Here is a 26,193-nt window from a genome sequence, read left to right on the forward strand (position 1 = left end):
TTAATCATATATATATATATATATATATATATATATATATATATATATATGAAATTTAATTTTGATCATATACTGTACTATACTTTTGGTTCACGGTCCCAAGATGGAAAAATGTGCTGAGAAGTTACAAAGATAAATGTAAAGGCAATTGAATAAGAAAAGCATCGAATATAATTGGAAGTTACCAAATGCATGTTTGGCAGTGTAGAGTTTTTCCTTTCTCCAGTATGGCTTGAATACCAGATTCAATAACTAAGACTTTTTTGTGTTTGCATATTTGTTTCCTGGTTGATTCATAATTTTGTATTCTTTGATAATTTTATGCATGTTTATTAAGCACGTTGATCATATTTCCCTCTCTCTTCCCTCTTCCAGCCACTCTAAATGCTGCTTCTTGGAAAAATAGTATGGTCTTATTTTCATGTTGTTTTATCCCCATATAAATTACTGAGTTTAAATATAGTTGTTGGCATGTTTGAGGGTATAGGATCATTTAACAGGTTCTAGACAATCTACCAACATCTATAATATTAAAAAAGGTAGATCCCTCCCTACAACAACCATTAAAAACTATTTTTTAAACAATTTGGGGTTCTAATGTCCCCTGCATCCACGCCGAGATAATGAGCAACTTGATCTTTTACAGATATTTTGCAAGTATTCAAAGCTCTGTAGTTCATGAGTGCAATGGCTGTGTCATATCTAGAGGTCACTGATTCACAACTGTTCTTCCTTTCTATTCATTGGCTCTTACAGTTCTTAGGTACTGGACAATTGGTGTGGGAGGTCCTTCTGTCTTTGTGTTGCTTCTATTGGTTAATGAATAAAGAACTGCTTTGTACCTAAGGCAGGGAAGAACAGAACTAGGTGGGGAAAGCTAGGCTGTATGCTGGTAGGAAGAAGGGTGGAGTCAGGAAGCCACCATGGAGCCAGTGCCAGAGTAAGACATGCTGAATCTTTGCTGGCAAGCCACTGCCATGTGGCGATACACAGATTAAGAGAAATGAGTTAAATTAAGATGTAAGACTTAACCAATAAGAAGCTATAGCTAATGGGCCAAACAGTGATTTAATTAATACAATTTCTGTGTGGTTATTTCAGGGCTAAGCTAGCCGGGCAGCCAGGAAGAACAAGTGGCTTCCCCCTGCAATGGACAATTATCATGGAAACTGCTATTCTGTAATATCTGCCATAGGTAATTACTGTACTAAATGAATCATGGATGGAAAATATACTGCTGGGGGCAGCTATACCTAGTGAAGACTCTCCCCATATTGGAGATATGACAAATCTCCTGATATGACAAAGAATACTGTATTCAGTCTTTTTCTTCTACCTATTAGTCTTTTAAATCTAATATATTTATTTTTTGAGTTTTGAGATTCTTATTGTCAAAATTCAGAAACTGCTTAGTGGTATTTAGAAAGTAGAGTTATATTAAATATGCCTAGCACATAATATTTTGTTACATTATATAATGGGGATGTTGTAAATGTAAAAGAATAAAAACTTTTATCCTCATCTGTGTGAAAAATATTTCAGCATATTATGATATAAGATTGCAATAAAAATAATATTTTCATGATTAATTTCACCATAAATAAGTATCTGTGAACTGTAAATGTGCACATAAGCTCTAAGTCATATTTACTGTGCTTAAATTTTTCTCAAATACTTCCTAGCTGTTTAAATTTGGATGGATTCCTTCGCAGAGATAAACTTATTTTTTCATTATAAAACTGGAAAAATATCATGTAATGCTTTTAGCTTTTGTGCAAATTAAATAAAATACTTTATTGAAAGTAAAATAAGTACTCCAAAATGTGAAGTATTCTATTACAAAAGTAGTAATATATTTTAAAAATTGTTAGAATTATGCTTAAATATGTGAATAAAAGTATTAGCTTCTTGGTGTGGTAATTAAATAAAAGATTGTAAAAAAATAGCTACAGAAACTCTATTCTGTGGGAAGGCATTCTTTAAAAGCCTGCCTGTACAGTTTTGTGTTGCAAGTACAGGTAGGCATGAACCCTGACCATAATAGTTTCTAGAACCTAGAAGGTAGTTTCTTGGGCAAATTGGTTTTGTGCTTCTGAGACTGCCCCTAGAAAATGTCACATGCATTCCCAAAGTTTTGCTGCAGAACAGGTTACTGATAAATACTGATCATGGGTTCCTGCTGGTTTTTAATGAAAGCATTCACAGTTTGCTTTGCATTGCTTTCTGAGCACTGAATCATTAACTTGCCTTTTATCTGGTTGTCAGTGGTGGTATTTGATGGTACTCTCTGAAAATCCTCTCAGTTAGAGTCTGGCTCTAAATTGTTGCCAATATCTATCTTATACAAGCTGTTCATACTCACTATTCCTTGGTGATGATTTGATAAGTGAATGAACCATCTGGCTCACTGAAGTTTTATATGATATCTATTTTATGATATGTCACAATATCTAATCCTTCAATATACTCCAGAGTATAGCTGATTTATTTTCCCTATAAATACATAAATTATACTTCAACAGTATGGGTGCCTAAACAAGACTTGAAGAAAGATAGCATGAATACACATGCTAACGTGGAAGGAGAAACTCAAATTGGGCTTCATTTTTAAACAAAGAACTTCAAGTAACTCATGACTGTTGAGAGATAGAGAATGAGTCATACTTCAGATAAACCCATATAGCTTGTTAAATAACTCATGTTCAGACTTAGAAATATACAGATACAAGCAACACTACATGGAATCAGAAGACTGTATTTATATATTAACGCATATATGTATTATGTATATATACTTTACACACATATAAATATATATGACATAATTAACAAATAAAAAAGGCTATGAATTAGGAGAAAGAAAATGTAGAGGACATAGTAGTGTTTTTAAGTAGGGAACATAGGAGGGATATGAGGAAAAAAAGGGGGAAGGGAATGCTGAAATTGTAGCTTAATTAAAATAAAAATGAATAAATATTTTTTAAAGAATCAAGTTTCAATGCTGAACCATGTAGGAACCATATCATGATTAATATACACATAAAAATTAAATTAATTAATAATTACATTAATAATCAAAAGTAAATCCATACACCGAGGAAAAATCCAAAGGTATTCTAATATTATCTCTTATAACAAATAAATCATATTGAATTGAAATACATTTATACAATTAAGAAAACAAGGCCTTTGAAAAACTCACTTAAAGGAAACATTTAGGCAATTGTCTAGGTAAATTTTCTGCATACCTGATAGTCTTAGGGTCTCTATGACTGTGATAAACACAATAATCAAATACAACTTGGGAAATGAGGGTTTATTTCACAGTAAAACTTGCAGAGCCTACTCCAATTTAAAGGGAAGTCAGGACAGGAATTTCAGGCAGGAAGTGGAGCAGTAACCATGGAGGAATGCTCCATGTGGTTTATTAAGTCTTCTTTCTTATACAACTCAGGACTGTCTGCTCTAGTCTGACACCCACTCCTTACACAATAGACTAGGCACACATAGCTGAATCATTAATCCAGAAAACACCTACAGAATTATTTACAGACAGCCAAGGTGAACATTGCGTATTACCCAATTCAGACACAGCAAGACATATAGCCTTGGTTTTCTTGAGACTACAGTGCCATTATGCTTCCTCTGAGACTACACTTCCCAGAAATTTTCACCTCTGTGATGCTGATATCTTCTTAATTATCTCTAGTTTCTCAACTCCAACTAGTCAGCATCATCTGTCATAGTACAGCTAAGGTTTTACTTCAGCAGCACTGGTGTCTTGTTAATCACACCTCTTATTTAAGCCTAAGCTAAACAGAACCACTGATTTTTAATTCCACCTAACAGACCTGTTAGTGTCTTTACTTCTCTCTGAAACTTCACAAGCCTGCCATCCATTCTATGCCCTTACAAATTCCATTGTAGTCTATAGTTCTTAGGAGTCAGAGCAGTTGAGAAATTTTTCTGTTGCTCTTCATCAGGCAGACAACTCTGAAATGTATTTTATAAGGCCACTTATGTATTGTCAATAGGAATAAACACACATTACCTCAAAACACAATCAAAACTATCATAAACATTATGAGATTTTTCTAATTTCCCTTTCTCCCTTTCCTATTTCATTTATCTTAGTTATTCACACCTATTACTTATATTCCTATCAGGTGAGATCTTTCATCAAGCACTGATCTTTTTAAATGTGCCTTGACATGTTGTATGAGAGGGCCTGATTTTGGTCCCGGCCACCTGGCTAGCTTACACCTGAAATAACCACATAGAAACTGTATTCATTTAAACACTGCCTGACCCAATTATCTCTAGCCTCTTTTTTGCTAACTCTCACATATTAGTTTAACCCCTCTCCATTAATGTGTATCATCACTTGACTGTGGCTTACCGGCATGAGTCTAACCAGCGTCTGTCTTGGGCAGTAGAACCATGGCATCTGCCTGTCTGTCCTTCTTCGTCCCAGCATTCAGTTAGGTCTACTCCACCTACGTAAGTTCCTGCCCTATCAAAAGGCCAAGGCAGTTTCTTTATTCAACCAATGAAAACAAAAAACAGACAGAAGAACCTCCTACACCACACTGTACACAGTGCACAACATAGGCATAGCTTCTAAGCATCAGAACCAGTGAGTACAGGTAGGTGACTAATGAATAAATCTGTTTAGCCAATGGATTAACAGAGTAAAAACATGTGAGGAATCTTAACAGAGACAGAGAGAAAAAGTAAATGGAGTTGGGGAGGCATCATGAAGATGCCACAGGAGAAAGATGCCAGAATGTTACTGATAAGCCACAGCCTAGTAGCAACACATAGATTAGAAGAAATGGGTTAAATTAAGATGTAAGAGCTATCTAGGAATACCTCTGAGATTTTAGCCAAAAAAGGTTATAATTAATATAGTTTCTGTGTGATTATTCATTCATGTCTGGGCAGTCAGGAAAAGAAAGTGTAGTCTCTGCTTATAACAACACACACATCTTATGAGATGATCTTCTCATCACACTTATTTGTGTCCACCCTCATTAGAGAATGTTATAATATCTCCATTTGGAAGACGTCCAGCAATTTTGTCTATTTAGAATGCCAGACCACTCTATAAAGAAAATATAAATGTTTATATAAGTACTTATTCCATGGCATCATTTTAAAGTTATTAATTTGGAAATAGAAAGATGGTTTTTAGGAAAAAAAAACCCTATTAATTAATTTTTTTTTTTTTTTTTGCTGAAGATGTAATTTAGTGACAAGGTACTTTCTAATAGGACTCTAAGTTTGGTTCCCAGAACCAGCAAAATAAAACTTTTAGTGGTTTGGTAAGATTTTTTTTCCTTTAAAATGGTCAGTAGATGAAGATATTTACCTTCATGATTTTTTGTGAAAGTTAAACTGCATGACACTTGTTATCTGGATAGTTACTTGGCATGGAAAGACAGTAGATTATGTTATTTATTCTTATTTTCTTCCCCTTATAAAATTCATATTATTATTATTATTATTAATTAAAAATTTCTGCCTCTTCCCTGCCTTCTCCCCACCTCCCATTTCCCTCACCCTCCCCCCACATCCCCACTTCCCTTCCCCTCCCTCTCCAGTCCAAAGAGCAGTAAGGGTCCCTGGCCCTGTGTGAAGTCCACGGTCCTCTCCTCTCCATCCAGGTCTAGGAAGGTGAGCATCCAAACAGACTAGGCCCTTCCAAAGCCAGAACATGCAGTAGGATCAAAACCCAATGCCATTGTCCTTGGCTTCTCAGCAGCCCTCATTGTCCGCCATGTTCAAGGAGTCCGGTTTTATCCCATGCTTTTTCAATCTCAGTACAGCTGGCCTTGGAGACTGCTTCCTATGTATAACCCCAGCAGCACAGACATTAAGGGCAACATTGTATACAATGTCAGAGGTTTACTCCATTATTGTCACAACAGGCAGCATGTTGTCATGCAGTCACAAAATTTCTGGAGCAGTATTTGAAAGCTTTATATCCTGATTGTAAGCTGTGGGCAGAAAGACAGACAGACAGACAGACACACACACACACACACACACACACACACACACACACAGAGAGAGAGAGAGAGAGAGAGAGAGAGAGAGAGAGAGAGAGAGAGAGAGAGAGAGAGAGAGAGAGACCCTGACATGGACTGCTGAAACCTCCTGTCCCGCACCAGCCAATTAAACACTTCCTTCATCAAAATCACACTTACTTCAACAACATCATACTGCAGATCCTTCCTATTCTTTCAAACTATTTCACTCTCTGGTGACAAAGATATCACATATATGAGCCTATGTGGGCTAGTCAGACTAGAAAGATAGATATATGTGATATAAAAGAATGAGGGAGTAAAATATTTAAAGGTAATGGAAATAAGAGTATGGGGGGGAAAGGTAGGGACATTCAGGAGGTGTGCCAATGAATAATAAGAATGTATGAAAAATCCTTATAAAAATCCAGTAGTTTATAAGATCGCTAATACAGCAATGGTTTTACACCATGGTGGATTCTGAATCTACAACTTGATGAAGATAAATAGGCATGCTAGACAGTTCATGCCTAGCACTATAAACATAGTCAAAAACATAGCTGAAGAGTTCATAGTCCCTAGGAGTAAACTACTGATGTTGTATTTAATAAATTATTTTTTGTGCTCCATTTTAAGTATTTTTATATCCATGTATTTGTGCTGCTCCCAATATTGACCAAAGAAGCAGTGTGTAATGGTTAATGCAAATGTGCATTACAATTAAAAATGCTTACAATAAATGACTATGAGTGCTCAGCTGCAGATGGGACAATTATAACAACCTCCACCCTCCCCAACACTTGGGGAATATCCTGAAGGAGGAGGTAGAAAGCATATAATAGCTAGAGGATGGGAGAAGAGCTGTGAAATACATAACCTTAGGATGTGATTTACCTGTTGCACACTTGAATTCTTTGCAGTTGTGGTTACATGCATTAGATCTGCACAAATTCAAGTCAGTCAAAAGTCCCACCAGAGGTCTATGGCCATATTGCCCTTAATATGATATCATCTGTTCTCAGAAGCTAATCAGTTTCAGCATTAGTACTTGGAGAAGAGACTGTGCTGTTGGCTTTAACTGGGTGATGACAGAAACAGGTAGGTCTCTGAGTTGAAGGTTATTATGGTCTAAATAATGAGTACCTGGACAGCAGGGGCTACACTCAGAAACCCTGTCTCAAAACGAAACAAAACAAAACTCACAATGCAACCCCATGAACTTCTAAGAGGATCTAAGACACTACCACTAGCTAATTAGTTATTGGCAGACAATAGCTACAAAAGAGGGGCAGCCACTTTTCTTAAGCTTTGCTGCTGCAGGTGTGTTCCTCAGGTGCTCATGAATGTAGATCAAATTTATAACACTAAGTGGTCTAAAAAGCAAATAAATTATTAAATTTTAAAAGAAGGAAAGAAGTTGGAGAGAGATTGATTGGAACGTACTGAGGAAGTTGAAGTAGAAGGGGGATACATTGAATACAAGTATAAAGTTGTAAAAATTTTAGTGAAATTGTGAAAAATAATAAATTGAAAGAATCCTTACAAGAATAAAATAAAATATCTCAATTTCAAATCTTTTATGTAAATGTACAGAAGAGAAATACCTGAATGCCTTAATTTTACATTTAATATATTAAAGAGCATCTTTTCTGATCACCATAGCAAATAATTGGACTGTGCTCTATTTTGCTTTGCTAAATATAGTACACATATATTTTATTTTGTCCAATGATAGTAAAAAATCACTTAACATTTTGCTGTTTTTGTTTTATATAAATAACATCAATTGTTCAAGCAGAGGCAACGTGATAACTCCTTGTAGTTTTAAATACTTTGTTTCTTTCTGTCTCTCATTATATTTGTGTTTGTGCACATGAGTATGCACATCAGTGTGCACATGCACATTTGTTAATGTGAAGGTATAGGGTAGGTAATAATATCGGGTATATTTTTACCATCATTCTTTTTGTTTTGTTTTGTTTTGTTTTCTTTTTTGTTTTTTATTTTTTTATTTAGTTATTTTTATTATTAAAATTTCCACCTCCTCCCCACCTCCCATTTCCCTCCCCCTCCCTTAACTCCCCTCCCCCTCCCTTGCCAGTCCAAGGAGCAGTCAGGGTTCCCTGCCCTGTGGGAAGTCCAAGGTCCAACCCACTCCATCTGGGTCTAGGAAGGTGCACATCTAAACAGACTAGGCTCCCCAAAAGCCAGTACATGCAGTAGGATCAAAACCCAGTGCCATTGTTCTTGGCTTTTCAGTCAGCCTTCATTGTCCGACACGTTCAGAGAGTCCGGATGGAAACAGAAAACACTATTCTGAGTGAGGTAACCCAGACCCAAAAGGATGAATTTGGTATGTACTCACTCATCAGTGGATTCTAGACATAAATAAAGGTCAGTGAGCCTATAATTCCACATCCTAGAGAAGCTAAATAAGAAGGTGAACCCAAAGGAAAACATATAGTTATCCTCCTGGATATTGGAAGTAGACTAGATTGTCAGGCAAAAATTATCATCATTCTTAATCTTATTTTTTAGGACATAATTTCTTAATAAAACTAGCACTTTGTGCTTGGGTAGATCAAGTAGCCAGCATTCCCAGAGACCTTCTATCTTTGATTCTGACATAGGTATTACAGAATTTTTAAGTAGATTTTGGATTCTAATTCAGAGACTTGTGCTTTCCTAGCAAGTACACTACTAACTGAGCCATCTTTGTAGGATCTTTCCATGTAATTTGTGAAGATACAAAGTCATAAATTATGGAGAAGCCAAATTGGTAAACCATTCTCACTATTTATGTTATGGATAGTGTCACTATTTTCTGTGTTTTGCATTAGATTTTCTATAACCCTCAGAGTGAGGAATGTATTTCACAGGTTTTCACTTGATCACTCCATCTTCCATTAAGTATAGATTTTAGTGCATAAGCTTTCAAAATAATCTGGTTTTTCAAATCACAGATGAATTATATTAATATGTTATATATTTGTGGCAAGGAATATGCAAAATAACTATGTATAAAATGTTATCTGGTAAGACTCTGTATACACACAACCTTCAGACTTGGCTTAGAGCACTGTCTGGTTGACTTTCTAACTCAAAGGACAAATAGGGTAGTACACAGTGTTTTTATGTTTATTTGTCTTTTACAGTTCTGCTTATTTTCTGGATTAGAATACAAAACAGAATGGCTGTTGCTGTTTGCCTGCCATCCCAATGCAGTCTGGGAAAAAATGTCAAGATTGTTCAGCTCTCAATCTATCAACAACAATAATGTTCTGGTTTAAGTTTCAGAATCTTCAGAATCTTATATAGGAGCTATGTTGGTTCACAAACACTTCTTGGGAACAAAGACATCCTGCAGATGTTAACATTAGATATAAAATGAGATATATTTAGATTATGTGGGAAATGAGAGATAAGATAATGGAGATCTGCATTTCTAGTGAGCCAATTTTCACTGTAAAATACAAACTATTTCAACTGACTTTATGCAGTAATTAGTGTAAAATTCTTATAGTCAACCAAATGCTAGAAGCTTAAGCAGTAAATGCTTTTGGTCACATAAGGGCTACGTAGGAAGGTTATCTTTCCTCATGACCTGACTGTCAAATAAAAGTGCAAAAATCTACACTTTTGCTTTAGACTGCTTAAAGAAAAATGTAGATATTAACACTGAAAATTGAACTGGTATGCACTCAGCAGAAGTGGAAGAAATGAAAGAACAACATAGAGAATTCAAACAGAATTCCCATGGAGGTATCCAGATTGTATTTTTTATTTAATCCTGAGAGGAAATACATGTTCACACAATTCTTCTTTACGAGATCACAAAACAGAAAGTAGATTGCTTAACACACCCCCAAATCGATTAGTAAGTTGTGGAAATGTGATTAATATAGTAGTAGGTGCTGAACAAAGGTGTGATTTGAAGCTAGTGTTATTTCAACTGGTTTCCACAATGAAAAATAAATGCCTCTAGTAATTATAAATTAAAAGTTAATGGTGTGGTGTCACAGAGTAAATGTTAAAATGCATTGTTATTAATGATAAAGCCAGCTGATCACAGGCAGCTGGTGAATAATATATTCCTTGAACAGAAAAGACAATGGCAATGATTGATTTTCCTTTCTAATTGTTACTTGAACATTCTTTAAAACAATTGTACTTCTCAAGAGAAAAAAAAAGTGCATTGTGTTTATCAAAGCAGACAGTTCTTTGTTTTTAGATAAATTGCTAAGGTAACATTACAATGTACAAAATATATCAAAGAAATAAAATGGTTCATTTTCTCTTTGTGATAGGGTACTATTCTTTCATTTGACAAATTGTATACCTATTCCCACACATCTTAGAGAAAAATAAATAATTCTGCCATAATTTGGGTGTTTTCAGTATAGGGCCTGACTTAATGAATCAGTATAATATTAATAGCTTAGGTATATTTAAAAGCCCATATGAATAAAATATTTTTCTTATTTTGATGGTACTAATGTTTAAAATAGTTTTAGGTTATTTCTTTGTATATTAGCTTTTAGAGTTGCTCATGGGTTTGATATTTGTGTATAATATAACATGCCAAATTTTTAAAACGATAAGCATATGAGTAATTTTACTGAATGTTTTTATATAAAACTATAGTAATTTATGATGAAATTTGGATATATATCTTAGTATTCTTACTTTATCATAACTTTATTAAAAGAACGATTTTAATTTTAAATATGAGTTCTGTCTACCTTTATAAAACATAGGTCTATTCTCTGCATAAAAGAACTAGTTTGGGTTTATATCATACTATTTCTTGGTACTACTCAGATTTCTACCAATTATTATGAAACACTGCAAGAAAATTTCTAAATATTTCTACAATAGAGCTTAAGTGATTTTATTGTTAACATTAGGATATTTGGAAATAAGTGGCTGATAAACTTTGAAGGTCCAGTCTAACTTATCATTGTCCCTTTTCACCTACTTTCTCTTTATTCTCCAACATTAAATTTAAACTTAATTAAATTTGCTTATTATGTAACATCAAATTTTGTTTAAACTTATTGATGTGTTCAAGTTCTGAAAATTTCAATGTTCTTTTCCTTGTATTTTGTTTGAGAGAGAGAGAGAGTAAAAATGCCTTCTGGATGTCAACACTGTACCATAGAGCAAAATACATGTCTATGGATATAAACATGGACATTCAGAAGGTAGCTTGCTACCATGACACTTTTATCTAAACAAAAGTAGTTAGTCTTCCACTAAGACATTCTCAACATTAATATTTTGTTCAGTTTATACTACAAAGCCCGAACTTCCTCTTGCTTTTCCCCTTTAACTCTATGCCACTGTTGCACCATGGAGCACATCTTGCCTAGTAAGTTACTATTTTGATATGTAGTGTTCATATCTAGAAGGGATTTTTGATTCCCCTTTGCTTTGGTTATCTGAAGAGCACCTGTTAGCACTGTGACAATGAAAGAGCAGAGCAGAGAGGATTTTGCCAATGCAGTTCCAGCTTTATTTCTCTATACCTTGTTGTCAAGGTGTGTGCTGTCTTCAAAACTATTGTTTCATAAACTACCTCTGGTGAACATTCAAGAGAATTGCAGAAAAGGTATTGTTTCAGAGGGCTGCAGGGACTGACTAAGTAATGATATATTGGCTCATAATATAATATCAAGCACCTGGGACTGGGATTATTAATAACTTCTGACTTTTAGAATAAACTGCATCCTACACCTACCAGAAATTTTACTATCATTCTATTTATTTGTTTGTTTGTTTATTTAAATTACGAAGTATAAGTTTCCACGTGACACTTCACTCAAGTTTCTTCTTGATTAAACCTCTTTCACCATCCACTCAATTTATTCATCTCTGTGTCTTATATTTATTTAAATATCCCACCCATAGTATTTTATGTCTCAATTTTCATATCATCTATGTTTTACTGTTTGCTCTGTATGATATCCCCTACATCAATGACACTTTTCTACTTTCATGACTTCTACAATTACACCTAGTTAAATACAGAATTGGAAGATGTAATGGTAGGATATATATTAGTATAAATTATAACTAAAATTCCATAATTTATCAAAGAGTGAGGAGGGAGAATTGTACATATGAGTTTGTGGGAAGGTTCTAAGAGAGTGACAAAGAAATCTTTACTTTATGCCCTTTTACTAATGACCAATTATAAAGAGTAAAATTATTACTTTGGATGTCTTTTGTGGATAAATTTGAAAAAATAATGCTTTGAATAATATTATCATCTACATCATAAATTAATCATAAGAAAAATTGTATCTTCAATGTTGAGTTATATATTGGTATCATTTTAGCCAAGTGAGAATAATTAGCATGGTAAAAATAAATATATTTGACCATCATTTGCTCTGTAGAATGGTGATATGTAGGGTATCTTTGCAATATATACTGTGTACATCCACACCAGAAGATCAACACAGTTAAACATGACAAAAATAGTGGCTTGATTTTTTTTTGTTATATTTTCTTTGATAGTCTTGAACTTTAGTTTCTCCTTTTTAAAAGTCCTTAGTTTTTTTGATTATGAATGTTGATTGATATAAATAACTTAAAATATAGAAAAATAAAATATAATATGCATTGTCTTATAATATGTAATATATAGTTATAGTGCTAAATTCATTGGAAGTGAAAACAGTTCTCTATGGTTGTAATTGGAAGTGTCCTAAAGAATTTAGTGGTGAAATAAGCAACTTATCATTTTTTTCAATATGAATAAAAATGGAGACAGACTAAATGCAGCAAACCCTGACTAGTAACTATCTGAGAGCAAATAAAATCAATATGTGCAAGTGTTCAACTTACCATTTCCTCAAAATTTATAGGTACTAAAATTATTAAACTCAAAGGTAATCAAACCAATGAAATTAAAAGATAATTTCAACTATCGATCTCAAATTCTTCTTATCCTGTACCGTGCTTCTTCAAGCCCATGATATTTACTATAAACATGTAATTTATGTATTTAGTTATTTAAAATATATACCTATTTCAATTTATCTGCTCTTTCTCTTTTTCACAAACACATAGATAGTACTTGAAATAAATAGCACTGTAATTTTATTTTAGGCACAGCCTCAGTGATATTGATTTATCTTGATTAAAGGAAAAAGGCTGGATGAACACTTACATAATAAATGCACCTCACTAGTAAGAAAGCGGGTACTGTCAGAAAGCTAAGCAACCCATCTGAGTCATCAGTTGTGTGTAAACTAATAGGCACTGAGTACACCTAATGGAATAATTAACATCTTTTCTGAGAATGAGGTTCTCTATGGCAGGCTTGAATTGAGGTCAATGAGTGACAGGGCAGTATTTGTGTTACTTGAAAATGTGCAGTGCTGTCACTCAGCTACTCTATTAAAAATAACAAGAAAGCAGAAGCTCCATCTCTTAATCATCCTTCTGGACATTGTTCATCCACATCTTCTAAGTGCTGCTGCCCTTGAGTTATTCATTGCAACTCCCACATGCCAACAGAAACTTTCAACTAGCAATACGACTTGAACTGAAAAGAAGAGGCTTCATTAGCCTTCTAGAAGAGTTGTTCTTTATTATGACTATTTTAAAGATAGTAATTTATCATGAATTTTAGTGCATAATGCTTATTTTTCTACCTGTAGCCAATTTCACCATTTGCTATGATTCATATAATTGCACCATTATGACAAAATGTCACATCTTGTACCCAAATAACATATTCCATAGTAACCTTACTTTATAAAAATAAGCATAAAATTACTTATAAAAGTAATTTGAACTATTACACTAAAATTGAAGAACTGTCCTGTTTGGAGACACTATTCTTTGGTAGACATGAAGAACCATCTTCTCATGCCACTTAGGAAACTGACTACAGGCCAAAGTAAGGAAAAACTTCAACTCATGAACCAATGAGCTGTTCTTAAAATTATTTAAAACTCATTTAACTTTATTGAATTCTAACTTACTACTACATGATTTGATACTCAAAGGAAACTTTGTTCCAATAAAACATTTTCAGTTGAATATTTCAATCAAGTAGCAATAACAGTAAATTATTTAGGAATCCCATCAATGACACTTATGCATAGCCAAAACTAAGTTCCTCTGGAATAGAGAGATTCACAGTTTATTTAAAATTGGTCTATATTTCTGGATAGCATTGTGGTAGAATTCCTTGTGTAAGTTTTGTCCTTACAGCCTCTCTGGTGTGAACAGAACCATTAAAGCATTTAACTCTGCATTCTCACAAAGCATTATCAATATTTTCATCTCATAAACCAGACTATTCCCCCAAAGCGTGTCCACCATTGTGTAACTCCTAGGTATCTGTGTCTGCATTCTTGAGATGAATCACCCAGGGTGCATAAGATTCCTCATTTGCTTCAGGTGACCAGTGAGAACAACAGTGAGTTGACTGGACAACACAGGTGGACCTGAGGGCTAAGACTGGAGCAAGAAACCTCTATCAGCCTAGGCTAACGTGCAACTACAATGGGGAGTGGGGAGCATAATCACTGGGGGCTGAGATTGAAGAGACTTATGAGTTTTATGGGTGTAATTTATAGAAGTGTTAGTGAGGGGTTATTTGCAAGGTCAGAAATGACTCAAAGACGGCTTCATCCTTAAAGGCCACCCTAGCATGGATGATGCCTCGCAAAAGCTTTAAACTAGAGTGCACTACACAACTTTATGGTAACTGTTCAGTGTCTTTTTAGGTATCCAAATTTGCCTCTATATCTCTCAGGCAGCTCCACTGTTTGATATTCTGTCAGGCTTATTGGCTGATCTGAGTGAGTCTCAGCAGTCCTTACTGACTATGCATGCTTGAGGAGGGAATGTGTAACCTCCATTAGAGCATCTTTGATACCCTACATCTTAAGGAACTTTGCTTTAAGATAGAAACTTTTAATATGGGAGGAAATTTATACAAGAAACTATAAGTGGTATTCTGTTTATTGTATTCGTTACTACAATTTATCTTTATCATGTAAGAAACATTCTTACTGAGTGATATGTATCCTCAAATACAAGGAAATACCATGAAAATAAAGCTTCAAACTGCAACAGAGACTTGTAGATAAGAAGGAAATGTTTACATTCTTAAAATTCCCTAAGCTTATTGAAAAAAAAAACTTCTTATAGTTTCTGTAGGAAGCAATATTTCAGATTATTTCAGGGAGCTTATATTGAAAATCAAATGATAGCAAGCATGCATAGTTAAATAGACATTCAATATCACTGATATTGATACTGTGATCTGAAGGTTTACTATTATTGATATTATAAATAATGCCAAATCTTTGAAATCTGTGCACTACAAGTATCACTTTCAGAATTTATCACAATATTAAAAATAGTAACAAAAGAAAGAAAAACCACTTTATCAGATATTAACATTAACATTTTCAAGTTGAAAACACCAAAGTTTAAGATAATGGAATAGCTGTCATTGTTTACTACATTTGAGAACCTCTGACATAAAGGTATTTCTAATGATGCAGGTAATAAATATCAATGAAAGGTATAGTAGGGTTGATTCAAATTTTTCATTTTAATACATATGTCTGAGGTATGTAGGGTTATTGTGGCAGATATGATAAAATGCATCCAATATGCCTGTCTGATCCTTCAAGTTTTAAATAATTTAATTGCACATAAACATCCTGTTCTAAAATTTACTGTATTTGTAACATATTATTAAGTTGGTCATAATTACAGGTTTTAATTATCATCATACAAACATTTCCAAAATACTGATTCAGACAGGTTTTTCATTCATCTACCTCTCTTTATCTCAAATGCTAATTACCTTTGTTGGAGGACAAGTAAATTAGTCAATCCACCTTGAAATTTCACTAGAGAGTTCTCTGTATTTCTGACCTTCAGCTACTAAGGTTTATGTGACCAGGGATTGCAAAACATCAATGATCCATACTACTCTTTATTCTAGAGACAAACAAATCTTTCTTCTTTGTAGCCTTATGATACTTTCTCAAGCTAACAGGACCTTCATCTGTCAAAATAAAAGTCATTCTAGTGCTGTCTTTATGATTCAAAATTGAGATGCTTCAATATGTATCTTGTTGAGTTATAAGGGGCTTCTCTGTCTGTTTGTTTTTGTTTCTTTTTCACTACCCTGACTCTTTATTTTTTAAAAATTGTCCATCACACAATATTTGTCTAATGAATCATGAAAATATATATAAATTCATTTATATATATTTTGAAAATATACTACCCATCCATCAGTGACACATAAAATGTAGCTTAGATCTTTGTATAACTTTTTCTTATTTATGTTTAGAATTTCTGCATATGTAACACATGAAATATGAAATAAACCTGAAAAACAGGGAAATTTTCCCCAGAAATTCTGATCACTCTATGAAGAATGATACTCTAGCTTTTATAAGTGTTCAAATGAATAATTTACACCCAAAACATTTAATGTGTGGCTTCATATTCATACCAGATTAATAGAGTATGATTGCTGATTATTGTTGTTAATATACTAATTAAATATAAGTTCTACTGGCATATAACTCTGAATAACTATACCAATTTATAAACTATGAAGTCTATGTGGAATAACGGAATGTAAAAGAAACTGATATTACTAATATCTTGTAGACTAATTCAGTAGCATATTCCTAGTTATTTCAAATTCCTACACCATGCTTGCTAGGATACTTCTCCCATAATATAGAGTTAGAGAGGGGAAAGGCAGAATATAGAAGAGCAGAAAAATTTTTCTACAAGTGATGACTCCTGTATACAAGCAAGATATCAAGGCTAACATTTAGGGAACATGCATTATGATGCCTGGCCACTAGTCTACACAGAACATGGAGAAAATCTGGTTAATCATTCTCTGAAGACAAGCATACACTGCAATATTGATTTTCACAAAGTTATTAGATGGACATCTATAATGTCTGTGTTGGTAATAAAAGAATGGAAAGCTATCATATTGTTTTGAGTCAAAAAAGTCCTGTCAATTTAAAACTGAAGAAATGCACTAGGTTTCCATTGCATCTTTAACCTGTTTCCTTCTGTTCCTCCCCATTCTACTTGATCCCTCCTGTTTCTATCCCACCCACCCCCAGTCAACCCACAAAATATATTCTATTTCCCATTCCCAGAGAAATTCATGCATTCCTCCCAGAACTCTCCTCTTTGTTTTACTTCTCTAGATCTGTGGGATTGTAGCATTTTTATCTTTTACTTACTAGCTAATATCCTCTTTTAAGTAAGCACAAATAATGTTTGTCTTTCTGGTTGTGAAGATGTAAGTCACAAACAATCCCACACCAGTTTGGAATTATGATTAATAGAATGGTTATTTATTTAAAGGGGAAAAACTTACAAATCACCGTCCCAGACAACAGCCCTCTGCGCAATCAGGAAGGGAGCATAGTCGCCAGAAGCAGAGCTGGAAGCCAGAAAGTGAGTGGAAGGAAATGGCTGCTTTTTTAAAGAGAGAGAGACCACGCCCCAGTGGGCTGGTATCTCAGCGGCTATTGGCTGAAGAAGCAGAAGGAGCTCCCACAACACTCCCCCTTTTGTTTAAGTAAGAGAGTTCTAAACCTACTATGGAATTATATACAATAAATACAAATATCCTATTCCAACTAGCTTAAGTCTTGTATAATAAATAACTTGGCCAAGTCATGAGAGGAAAGTAACTACATTTATAGAGTCTTCAACCCCATCGAAAATCTGAGAAGGGAAATAATGTTACCTGAGTAATTAGGAAGTGCAATTAAACAACTTCCAAAACATGCAACAAATCACAGAGACAACGAGCTACCTGGGCAATCACCCAAAGTCACGTTTGCAGCATTGAAGCAACCAACTTTGGCTAAGGCCTAACATAATTGACATAGCATTTTCAAAGACAAAAAAACTTTTCAAAACTATCTTACCCTATCTTAGCAGGATATGACAGTCCTGTTTTATCCACTTATGGATAAGTTGTATCTCTGTCAGTGGTTGAGGGATGGGCATTTCTTCGCCTAAAGGCCAGTTCTGCCAAGAAGAAAGGCTCCAGGTGGAGTGTCTTTAGTGCTCAACATTCATTCGGGAATAGATTGGTGTTTCCAGGAGCAATTGTGTCTCAATACCACGGAACTCTGAATTAAATTAAAGGCCATTTTCTACAGCTCTTTGAAGAGGTTGAAGATTATCTATCTATACTGAGTATAATCTCTATGTATCTAACAAACCTGATTAGTCTAATTATAAATGACAAACAGAGATGACTATTGATCTATATAATTCTCAATACCTATCTAACTTAAAGACTAAGACAATAAACAACTGTGCAATAAATGAGAACAATATAACCTCCAAATATAAACAATGTACAAATATACAATGCAATATGGTAAATATATATCAATACATAAACAATATATAAGTATCTTAATCAGAGGTAGAAATGTACACTGCAATATGGTAAATATACACAAATATATACAATATATATATATATCAATACAATATATATCAATACATAAAAAATGTTTTAAACAGAGGTAGAAACATGCATGCATACAATAGTCAATATAATTTAACTTTGTATCAATATACAAGAATCAATACAAATGTATTTGTCTAAAAACAGTAACTCACAATTACAAATCTATTACCCCATCATCCAATTATCCCTCTTTTTTTTTTCAAAAAGATCCCTGAGCTTATAAAATTCCTCCCCTAACCCCCCCAACCCTCAACTGTATACTAATTATAATCAACCCTTAAATGATGTCCCTAAACCCAAGGACAAACTTTCCTGGGAGAGGGGACATTGTCCTCTAGAATTACTTCCAGCTGTCATGGGGGTGACGTTCTTTCTGGGGGATCCTGTGAAAGTAAAATGATGGTTAAATTTCAAGATCAATGTCTTTTAAAATTGCAAATACTCTCTGAGTATTTTGTGCAGGTCTGGCCAGAATGTTGTACAAGATGTGCACCATTTCAACTAACCAAGTTGGAACTGTCTTGTGCAGCTGGTACCCAAAACGGGTCTTGTAGTAGCGCTATCAGTATCATGATGTCATATCAACCAGGTGGAGTTGTTGCTATGGGGCCCCATCTTCTTCCTGGAAACTTCAAATGTCACAGCAGAAAAAACTCATTGTTCATTGTGAAAAACTTAAACATTAATCACATAGACATATACAGACATACATATATTCAATGAAGGGCATGACAGACATATTCAATGAAAAGTATGAGAGATATGAAGAAAAGCAAAGATGCTTTCTAAACTCAGATTTCTTTCTGTCCCATATCATGACTCTTGACATGAAACAGAAACTCCAGAAACTCTGGGTTTTTCTCTGAACAAGAGGCTTGGAATTAGAGAGGGACTGAGCCAGAGTCCAACTCCAAAACCAGCTCTATAAATTTAGAAATATGATTTAGTATATTTTACTTATGGAACCTATTCAGTTTTCTTGATAGTCCCTATTGGGCAGTTATTTTTCCATTTCTCAGCATCCAAACATCCAGGGTCCCTTGAATTTTTGAAAAATGAATGTTTACTTGTGGAGATAAGAACAGAACCCTGTCCCCATTCTATATGTTTTTCTTATCTTAGACTTTTCCATTATCCAATGTCTTTCTGCTGCTGCAGTTCCTTTCTCATTAGCATTAAGAAAATTCAAGGTTAATAAAGCATTATGCAATTTATTCCTGGTTTTTTTTTCCATCCTTTTCTGTTTGTTCAGCATATCCTTTATAGGACGATTTGATCTTTCAATAACTGCCTGACCTGTAGGATTATTTGGTATACCTGTTATATGCTTTATATTATAATAATCAATAAAGCATTTCATTTTCTTAGATACATATGCTGGACCATTGTCTGTCTTTATTTGTGCAGGTATACCCATGATGGTCATAACTTCCAATAAATCAGCCTTTTCTGAGCTCAGGGCAGTAGCCCATTGAAAACCTGAATACGTGTCTATGGTGTGGTGTACATATTTTAATTTACCAAATTCCATAAAGTGGAATACATCCATCTTCCAGATTTCATTCCTTTGAGTACCCTTTTGCTTATTCCCTGCAGGCAATGGTGTTTGATTATAGAAAGAACAAGTAGGACATCTCTTTATAATGTCCTAAGCTTGTTGCCACGTAATGGAAAACTCTTTAAGCCTTTACTATTGATTTTTTTATGAAATTCTGAGGCCTGCAACACTCTTCCAATCAATAATTGGTCAATTTCAGTGTTACCTTGTGCTAGAGGACCAGGCAGACCCATATGGGACTGGATGCGTGTTATGTACATTGGACAAAGCCTATTCCTAATTACACCTTGTACCTGGATAAACAATGAAGTCAACTCTGTGTCATCTGGAATAAATTCAGCAGTTTCAACATGCAAGATAACTCTTTCTGCATATTGTGAATCTGTAACTATATCAAGAGGTTCTTTAAAATCCCTCAGCACCATAAGAATGACATATAATTCTGCCTTCTGGACAGAATTATAAGGGCTTTGTTCCACCTTACTCAATTCATATGACTTGTAACCCTGCTTTCCCTGATTTATTTGCATCAGTATAAAACATGTGGACTCTAATTATTGGAGCATCTTATACAATTCTAGGAAGAACCAGAAACCCAGAATCCAGGGGTAGAGAAGAGCAACCCAGAAGCCTCTATGCCTCCACATGACAGAGTCGCCCTGAGGGGTTGCAGCTTTCTGCAACCGCCTGCACTCTGGTTCGCGCCACTTAAGTGCTGAGCTTGCAAGGGAGATTTAAAAAACGTCTCGGAAAAGAGTAGGCCAGGCAGGCAGAGACTGTGCGGGTCTGTGAAGTTTAAATCCACGTGGGGAGGTAAAGGATAGGGTGCATGGGGACTTGAAGTCAATCTGAGGCATGTCAAGGGACAATATAAAGAATTTCATCAAGAAAAGCCACTGCGTGCTAATTTATATTAAACTGCTGGCTCCATGCACAAGGCACAGGCCGCGGCTGAGGGAAGGAGGGCTCCCGCCAGGCCGAGCTGGCAGCAGGCAGATGAGAAGGGGAAGGAGGGGTCCTAAAACCAAACGTTCAGGCACCAGATGAAGGCGTAAATTGCAGACAATCCCACACCAGTTTGGAATTATGATTAATAGAATGGTTATTTATTTAAAGGGGAAAAACTTACAGATCACCATCCCAGCCAACAGCCCTCTGCGCAATCAGGAAGGGAGCCCAGTCGCCGGAAGTAGAGCCAGAAGCCAGAGAGCTAGTGGAGGGAAGTGGCCGCTTTTTTAAAGAGAGAGAGACCACGCCCCAGTGGGCTGGTATCTCAGCAGCTATTGGCTGAAGGCGCGGAAGGAGCTCCAGCAAAATGGTTGCCTCTATCAGGCAACTAGATTTTTAGTCTAGTTCCACCTACATGCTTGCAAATTTCATGATGACATTCTATGTTAACTACTTAGTAATACTCCATTGTGTAAATGTACTATAATTTCTTTATCCATTCTTTACTTGAGGGACATCCAAGGTTTTTCCCAGGTTCTGGCTATTGTGAATATAGTTGCTATGAACATAATTGATCAAGTGTTTTGTGTCCAAAAATGCTATAGCAAGATCTTGAAGTAGATCAATTCCCAAACATCTGAGGAACTTGTTATATTGCTTTCTATAGTGGCTATATGAGTTTGCATATACACTAGTAATTGAGGTGTGTTCTCTTTTCTGCACATTCTCAGCAGCTGGTGAGACAGCATGAGCTGTCACTTGAAATGTTGTTTTTTGCAATTCCAACAGGTGAAAGATAGAATCTCTAAGTAGTGTTGAGTTTCATTTACCTGATAGCAAACTATGTCGAACATTTCTTGAAGTATTTCTCAGCTGTTTCAGATTCTTATAATGAGAATTCACTGTGTAGGTCTGTATCCCATTTCTAATTTTGATTATTTAGTTGGTTGATGTCTAGGATTTTGAGTTCTTTATATATTTTGGATATGATTTCCCTATTAGAATTAGAGTTGTGCATTGGAAACTTCTTGGAAGCTTTGAGGTTGATCTTAGGAAGAATTCTTAGTATTGGAGGATATGTAGCTTAAACCAGGAGGCTGTAGAGTCTGAACAAGAAGCATATGGAGCCTGAACAAGCCATCTTCTGTAACCAGGTTAGGGTACCATAGATGCGACTAGGACACCAGCTCAAGCACAAAAACGACTCACAACATTTCCTGCATGCAAGATACACTAGAGCAACCATGGCTCAAAACTTCTGGAAATAGTCAACTTATGATAGATACCAATGATACAATCTGAGGACCACATCATGAAAATCAGTCCATTCTAACCTCTGCCTAGATGGTCATTATCCAAAAGATGGATGATCCAGAGACCTGGGGTAGAACCAAACTGACAAAAAAAAAGGTAAATAATATAATTTCTAATGACGTTTTGTAGTACTCATAGGATCGGTGGGCGCTTAGCCCAATCATCATCAGAGAGGCTTTCTCCAGCAGCTGATTGGAGTTGATACAAAGATCAATATTAAATGGAGCTAGAGGAACTCTAGGGAAGAAGGGGATAAAGGATTGTAAGAGCCAGAGGAATAGAAAGTACTTCAAGTACACGATCTACAGAAAAATCCAAGAAGGGCTCATAGTGGCTCACAGAGACTCAAGAGACAATAAGTGAGCATGCAGGGGTCTGTACCAGGCCCTCTGCACACATGCTGTGGCTCTTTTTTTCTCATTGTCAACTACATGAGTGCTTTACTATATTTCCTTTGTGTTTCTTTGTTTGTTTTATTTAAATTTATTCGTTTGTTTTACATCTTGACCACAGTTTCCCCTCCCTTCTCTCTTCTCATTCCTTGCTTTAATCCCACCACCTACTCTTTCTCTGTTTCTGTTCAGAAAGGGGCAGGCCTCCCATGGGTATTGTATTAGCAAGGGTTTCTATTGCTGTAAAGAGACACCATAACCATGACAACCCTGAAAAAGGAAAACATTCATTGAAGTAGTGGCTTGTTGATTCAGAGGCTCAGTCCATTATCATCATGGTGGGAAGCCTGATAGCATGCAGACAGACATGGTAATGGAGAGGTATTTGAGAGTTTTACATATTTCAGGCAACAGGAAGTCAACTGAGACACTGGAAGGTATCCTGAGCAAAGAAAACCTCAAAGCTCACCCATAGAGTGACACACTTCCCCCAACAATGCCATACTCATTTCAACAAAGTCACACATTCTAATAGTGTCACCCCCTGTGAGATTATGAGGGCCAATTATATTCAAATTACCACAGACATCAAGAAAGCATGACATATCAATTCAGTATATGGAATAGGTTCCCAAGAGCCAAAGTGTTAGGAACAGCTCATACTACCTCTGTTTGGAGTTTTTATTGAACCTCTAACAATCTGAATTGGAATGTCGCTGAATCTTTTGCCTGTTACTTTTTCCTCTTACTGTGTTACCTTGACAAGTGTTGATTAAGGATACAGGCCTGGTCTTATTGATTCTTATTATGTCAAGTTTAATTGATATCATTAAGAGGCCTGTTTTTTTCTGAATGGAAAATGGGGAGGAGTTATTTTGGGGAAAAGGGACTGGGGGGCTGGAAGGAAGAGAGGGAGGAGAAGTTTCAGTTTGGATGTATTGTATGAGAGAATAATAAATAGATAAAAGAATAGATAAACTGAAGAAATGAAAATTTTTTTTATATTTTCCATTAATCAGTAAGTCTCATCATCCACTGCAAAAGAGCCAACTTGTTTGATATGTAATAACAATAAACAATAATTATAATAAATTATAAGGGTTAATAGAGATCAACAAACATTTAAATGAATAAAACTTTTGTAGTAAGAATGGTGGGCCGCTTCCCACCACCTAGCTAGCTTTATCCAAAATAATTATATGGGAACTGTATTCTTTTAAACACTGCCTGGTCCATTAGTTTCAGCCTCTTATTGGCTAATTCTCATACCTTGCTTTAACCCATATTTAGTAATCTGTGCAGCACCACGAGGTGGTGGCTTACCAGGAAGGATCTTAGACTGCGTCAGTCTCAGAGAGGAGAGGCATGGCAACTGTCTGAGGCATCTACCTGACTGTGCTTTCTTTCTCCCATAATTCTATTCTGCCTACCTAATTTTCTGTTCTATTAAAGGGCCAAGGCAGTTTTTTATTCACCAATGAAAGTAACACATAGACAGATGACCCTCCTCCACCAAACTTTCTTCTGCCCTGCTCATTTTCATATAAAATCCTATTCTAACACAACTTCTAATGTATACAATTAACATTATTTTAATTGTTATCCATGTTTTAATGCTAATGTTTAAATTTAAATAAATGATTTACTTCTGAGGTTTACCTTTGATAATGGATTGAGATAATCAATGAAGCTAACCACCTCTTTAAGTTATAGTAATTTTGTTCTAAAGACTACTATTTTACATAATAGCATGAAGTAAGTTCCAATAAAAAATTTTAACTTAATCTTATTTCCTAGGTAATTTCTTTTTTTAATTCTTTTTTTTTTGTTTTTGTTTTTTAATTTTGCAAGGAATTATTTTTTCTTTTTTCCATTCAAAAATATACACTTCCTCTCTTCCTCCCATTATCCTCTTGCTCCCCCACTCATCCTCCTCCCTCAGCCTCCTTCCTTAAGAGAGGGCTGGGAACTCTGCCCTGTGGGAAGTCCAAGGCCCTCCCCCCACTTCCAGGCCTAGGAAGTTTTGCATCCAAATAGACTAGGGTCCCAAAAAGCCAGTACTTGCAGTAGAAACAAGTCCCAGTGCCTTTATCAATGGCTTCTAAGTCAGCCCCTATTGTTAGCCACATTTAGAGAGTCCAGTTTGATCACATGCTCATTCAGTCCATGTCCAGCTGGATTTGGTGAGCTCCCATTAGAACAGGCACACTGTTAACACCTGCAGTTGAATCACAGCTTAGAGAGGAATAGAGTATGATTACAACTAAAGGAAGAAACTAGATTTGGATTGTATTCAAATTATTTTCCAAAGTGGATAATGGTTTAATAATTACATTATATAATAATAATAATAATGAAGATTGACATATTTGTAACCTAAAGCAAATAGGGATATAAGAAATAGTATATATTTAAATGCTACAGAAATAATTTAAAAATATCTTTTCAATATATTTTGTAAATAATGCTTTTATTTTTCAGACATAAGTGATAGAACAAAATATTATTTAACAAAATATGATTGAATGTATAACCCAGACCATTTTCTTGATTTAATCTAATAAACACACAAATAATAGTGAGAATGTTTTTATAGTAGTGAGCCTATAGACCATATCCCCGTTTTGCCTACATTTTGTTCCTATATTTTTATTTTGGGAAAGAATATCATCTCGATATCCTTAGGTGACTACTCAGCAGAAAGGTAGCTATACTGACTGGAAAAAAACTGCAGAATGCCAATGATAAGGTCGCAGGCCTTGCTGTGCGTGTTACTTTCACAGGCAAGACAGGGCTGTAATATCAAAGCTCCCTGAGGCCCATCATTGATGCTTCCTTTAGAGCTGCCATGACCTTTGTTGCTAGGGAACTATCCAGTCAAAATCATTTCCTGAAGGAATGGCCTGGTAGTAGTGCTGAATCATGACCTGAGACAAGGAGAAATATTATTTAATACTTCCCACAGGCTACTAGTCCATGTTTCTTTCAGTTTAGTAAAAATAAAAGACAGATATAGGGAGAGGGATAGAGATAGAAAGTTTTGCTACAGCAGAGGTCAACTTACAATGGCTGTAATTGGGGATTTTCTATGCCGTGATTTTGAAAATGCTTTACTTTTCATTACTGTCAATATGTACATCATGTAAAAAACAAAAAGGTCACTCTTTGATATAATACCCATTTCAGGAATGTAAATTAAAGTTCTATTTGTAATTCATTCTTGCATAAATGATTTTATTGTTAAAAACTATAATGGATAGAGAAATGTGTTCACCTGCATTATATAATGCAAATATTTAAAAGTACTTGCATTTTCATGTTAAACATCTATTCCCATAATCATAACAACAAAGAGAAATAGGGATGAAGACCGAGAGTAGCTAGCTTGGACTGCAGGAGAATTAGTCCCTAAAAACTCAAAACAGAAAAAAAACAATT

The sequence above is a fragment of the Arvicola amphibius genome, chromosome 10 (genome assembly GCF_903992535.2).
Source record: "Arvicola amphibius chromosome 10, mArvAmp1.2, whole genome shotgun sequence".
Classification (NCBI taxonomy): Eukaryota; Metazoa; Chordata; class Mammalia; order Rodentia; family Cricetidae; genus Arvicola; species Arvicola amphibius.